The following is a 5,520-nucleotide window of genomic DNA, read 5'->3' on the forward strand; positions in this document are numbered from 1 at the left end:
CGAAGTTGGCATCGAAGACATTGGTGTATTGTATGCCATTGTCGACGATGGGCTTGCCCGTGCCTTCGAAGAAGGCGTAATCAAAGGGGAAGTCTTTATTGGCATATAAGCTCAGGAAAGGATAGATATTTACGGTGAACGAGGCGTTGTTCTGCTTGAAGAAATGGACGATTTGGGTCATGATATCACTGATATCGGAGCGGAACCGGCCGGTGGAGGGGACCGGGTTGGATGATGGGGAGTTGTAGACGTCGGCGTTGAGGGGGACCGTGGCCTTGATTTTGTCTCCATAGCCAGCTTCATTAAGAGCATTCTGAATATTTTGTAGTGCAGGGAAAGTGGTGTTGATGAACGATCCATTATAAGCGGCGAGGAAAGGCTCGTTGCCGACGGCAACATATCTGTAAAGAGGAAGAGAGAAACATGGTGTAACAGCGAGTAGCTACAAAGAAGAAAAATGCTTGTTTTAGATATCAGGGATATCAGGCTGCGTAAACATTCAATAAAAACTCTGAATTTTGCTGATTAAACAGATTCAAAGACACAAATTTGATGGGGGAAGGAAAAAAAAAAAGCATGTTTTAATAAGAAGATTCAACAAAGGAATATTATAAAAACTTGGCAAAAAGGCAAAATCGCAAAAAGCAAACATACAAAAAGGCTCCAACTTTTAATTCCAGCAGAAGAGGAATCGTAATAAAAAAAAAAAAGACTCACTTGATATTGACTCCTCCATCAAACATATAGCGAGAAACATTCTTATCCACCCAGCGCTGAGCAGCATCGTAGTCGTTCATGATTGCAAGCATATTGTTTGGAATCGCCACCATTACCTCAACATCACTTCCGACAAGCGCTTTCAGGGTGTTCTCATCCGCATCAAAAAGTTTAACTTTTCCAATCCCGTTGTCCTGCAACATCTGAGCAACAATCTTCGGCGGCAATGGACGAATCGCCATGGTCCCCCAATTAACCCCAACAGCTCCTTCCCCAATCGGAAAATACAACCACATCAGTAAAATCCATCCGCAGAGCCTCATGGCTTCTGAACCGCAGAGCCTCGTGGCTTCGGAAAAAGGAGGGGAGGAGAAGAAAAGGTGAAGATGCTACGACGATGACGCTATGAGAAGAGAAAGGAAAGACGAGCATTTTGACCCAAGTCGCAGTCGTGGGCAGGAAACGAGGGCGAAATCTTCGGGGTAATGGCACCGCGTCAGGAACCACTTATTTTAATTATTTTTATTTTATTATTAGTTCGCTGTGTTAAAAATAGATGTGACATAAAATTCTTAAAAAAAATATTTATATGTATGTCATTTAATTTTATATATTTACATAAAAAATTTATTGTTTTCATTTATATCACCCAAGTCAAACAAATATATCCCTATTTTAAATTTCTTAAATTAAAATACAGATTTTTTGTATAAATAATAATATAAAATTAATTAAATATTAATTGTATAAATAACATAGTATTTATCGAATTTTGAAAATCCTAAATTCAGTGTTATAGATTGGGACGGATTTTACATATTTTAAATTTAGGTGTATTTTAAATTCATGTAAATGTCTATTTATGATTGTTTTTGTGGTCTAATTTGCCTTTTGATTGAGAAAATATATTACTAGCCCAATGTCATTCAATTATGGGGTCGTTAGTATGCTTAAATGCTAAATGAATAATGTGCGGGGAAAATAATTAATATATGCTTTATAAATGATTAATTTGATAATTTTAATCAAAATTATTATAATTATATTAAAAATTTATAAGTAGGCTTCATTCTCTAGGAACGGTGTCCTTGAGTTGAATTTGAAGAGATCTTAGATATTCAGAAATTCTAATTTTTGCTTAACATTCATTGAATCAAATTATTGTCGTTTGATTATCATTGCCTGAACTCAATCTTTGTCACTTAAATGTTGGTGTTTGTCACTTAAATGTTGGTGTTGAATTGTGGCTAACCAACTACTTTAGTCTTATGATTTTTACTCGATTGATATCTTCTAATTATCCTCGTCCAATCATCATTATCATACTGTCATCATTTTTTCCTATTCTTATAATTTATAATTGTATATGAAAATGTGTGAAACATGAATTTAAAAAAAAAATCCAACAACCGCAAGGAAGAGGACGTAGCAGGTGAGGGCCCACCAGGAGAAAACCAAATGGTCCACCTCTGATTGTCTGACTCGTGCTAGTTGGGTGACAATTCATATCAGACGATAAGCAACGACTTATTCTAAGGGTATCTCGACAAAATTTTCACATGATTGATTCAGGTAGATCACAGAGACTGAAAGAACAATGACAGCCGCCCAAACAACTGATCGGCGACTCACACTACTCCACTGCCCTACAAGCGAAGATTGCCTGGATTGTACACTCGGGTGGACGTCTTTTCAGTTTCTCGATCTTATTAATGTTCAATACTTAAAATACCCTCTACTGTCCTTGTTATGCGAAAACAATAAATACACGAAAAAATTCACACAACAACAATCAAACATAAAAGATCTACGAGGTTCAGTGTTAAATTAGTTCACCTACGTCCATGGGAAGGAGATTTCACTAGTGTCAGATGGAAAAAAAAAATGCAGTGGTTATTTAACAAAGGGCAAAGATGTAATTTCATGTTCCCCTAATCTATAAATAGATAGATCATTTCCTGAATAAATGTTACACAGTTTTATTGTACATTAACGTGCTCTCTCGCTTTTCTTTTCTTTATGACGCTCAATTACTTAGATGTGCATCTGGACAATTTCAAATTCAACAATAATATAAACATTCTTTTAAATTTTATAATGCCCTCTTATCCAACTTAAGTGTGAACAAAACTTTTAATTTTACTTACATGTTATATGAAATAGAATAAAGCTCAGTTATTTTTCAGTCTCTAACATTTTATGTGGAAATTTTGAGGCCTCTTACATAATATTGTGCTAATTTTTTAATATCCATTAAGATGTAAAATCTCATTATTTTTAATAGTGTGAATATTCTACTAGGCAACCAAAGTAAAATGAATTTATATTACTCTATTATTTAATATACTTTTAATATGTTCTTAAATGTAGTTAAATTATCTAATGCCCTACGAGGTAAAGTTGTCTGTGGGGACGACGACAATCTTACGAGGAGTAGAATTGGTTGTTTTGTGTGTGGGATTTATCAAGGTTGAGTCGCAACCATGAGACGCATGTGTGGACCGATGATATTAGGATGTGAGCTCAAATATTTGTAATGTCTCAATCAGTCCGATGAAGAACAAATGCATGTACTGCTAACTAAGATGAATATAACTAAAAATGCAATGCAATAATAGATTCTCTCCATCCTGAAATGAAATAAGAGAGAGACACATCTTAGCCTCAGAGCACAAAGCCTGTATAACTGTTGTTGCCCTCTGAAATTCTTTGAACTAGATATTCACATATCTAACACAATTTCTTCAAGTGGATCAGGCCTCATGGTTTTATGACCGTTGCAATCCACCACATAACAAAAAGAAGGAGCTTTCTGATCGATCCCTAACATAAAGCTTCAAAAATAACAAAATGCTAAGCGGGTTGCTATGCTAAGCAGGTTGCTAGATCCTTGATACATCACCACCATTATTAGAGGAGAAAATGACTTGAGCATGCAAAAATGACTCAAGGGATACGCAAGAAGCCTCCATGCTTGATTTGTAAAATCCCCAACACAACTAAGTATGGAGTTTCATCACACAAATAAAAAAGAGCTCAAAAAAGCTACTCAGACAACTGCACTTTTCCCATACCACTGACCAATTTTATAAAAGATATTATACCAAATGACCGAACCAAAATAATTCAATCATTTTCATTATATGTTTTCAAGCTTCCTTTGACAAGGTTCCAGGTATGCAATTTAATAAACTAAATGTTAGTTTTACTTGAGTAAAAGGATTCATGCAAACAGGGAACAGTAGATTACCCAATTAACTAGTTTTAAAATTGGCAAACTTCCCTTCAAATATCTGGGTATTTAATTAAGCTAAATTCAAGATCCCATAATAGGCTCCATGGAAGCATAAAGACCTTCCATTCCGTAGTCATTAAGAAGTGCATAACACAGTATATTACCTTCAAAAGCTTCAATGAGATCCATCCATATTAATTCAGAATGAACTCTGGAGCTGATATGATCACAGGTTCTTCTATATGAATTTATCACAGAATCAAAATTATTCCAACCTTTAGAAGCAAGAGAGTGGTAGGTGGGAGGTAGGTGAGCAGTAGGTGAGATGTGGTAGGTGAGCGGAACCAAATTACAAAAGTGTCCTTTTACCTTAGTTCAATAATTGGGGGTCAAAATAACAATTCTCTACCTTGACCCTCAATTGAAAAGCTTCGAAGTAAAGATTCCCTCCACATTACCTCTTAGAGGCTCTCAGCCCTTGCTTGAGTTTGCTAAGTCCAAACAGTACATGGACTTAGCAATCACGGTTCTTCCGATAAGAGAGTACAACTCCTTTTTTCTAACTCCTTGTATGACAACGCGAGGGCCTTTGGTTACTCTGATGCAGTCATTCTCTGCCTTGAACGAGCATCCGCTTGACTCCAACATACCTAAAGAAATCAGATTTTTTTTAGCTCTGGTACGTACCTGACATTTTTTAGTACTCGTTCAACTCCATCAAACATCCTTATCCTGATTGATCCACTTTCAACAACCCTGTGAGCTTTATTGTCTCTCAGTAGAATGGACCCATCATTTTCCTGTTGTAGTATCTCGAACCAGTCTTTGTGAGTACACATGTGGAAAGAAAACCCTGAGTCGAGGATCCACTCCTTACTAAATTCAGATTATGTGATCATTAGGGCCTCAGCAGAATCGTAATCATCGGAGGCCAAGCTTTCTTCTTCTGATTTTTCTGGATCTTCTTGGTACTTATTCTTCCTGTCTGGGCAGTTCCTCTTGAAATGACCGTCCTTGTGATAATGATAGCACTTGAAAGATCCCATTGATGACTGACTCCCGCCTTCCTTGCTTGACCTTGATATGTACTGACCATTTCTTGAATCTTTCCTGTCTGATCTTCCTCTAACAATAAGACTGTCTCCGCTGACTTCCTTGTCCCTGTCATGTTTCCTCTGAAATTCTTTGGCTCTAATCAGAGATTGAACCTCCTCCAGAGTAATAGTCTGCACTCTTCCATAGAGCATCACATCCTTGAAATGCTCGTAGCTCTTATGAATAAAGTTTAGCAACAGCAGTGCCTTGTCCTCATCTTCCATCTTGACGTTGATGTTCTCGAGGTCGTCGATCTGCTTTGAGACAGATTTGTCTTCATGCATTCTGAAGGAGTATAGGCGCTGCTTCAGAAAGAGCCTATTAGCCAGAAACTTTGTCAGGTAGAGTACCTCGAGTTTGGCCCAAAGTACTTGAGTTGTTATCTCCCTCGACACCTCCCTCAGAACTTTATCGCCCAGGCTCAGGATTATCAAACTGTGAGCCTTGTCCAGCATGCCGATCTTCTCCTTCTC

General features: G+C 37.2%; 1 pseudogene; it reads right to left on the reverse strand.

Moving 5' to 3' along the window:
* The window catches only part of LOC110024314, a 5,788-nt pseudogene extending 4,612 nt beyond the window's left edge, over positions 1-1,176 (reverse strand).
* Between the last annotated feature and the right edge of the window lie 4,344 nt (positions 1,177-5,520).

Source organism: Phalaenopsis equestris, unplaced genomic scaffold, assembly GCF_001263595.1.
Source record: "Phalaenopsis equestris unplaced genomic scaffold, ASM126359v1 Scaffold000251, whole genome shotgun sequence".
In the NCBI taxonomy this organism is placed as follows: domain Eukaryota; kingdom Viridiplantae; phylum Streptophyta; class Magnoliopsida; order Asparagales; family Orchidaceae; genus Phalaenopsis; species Phalaenopsis equestris.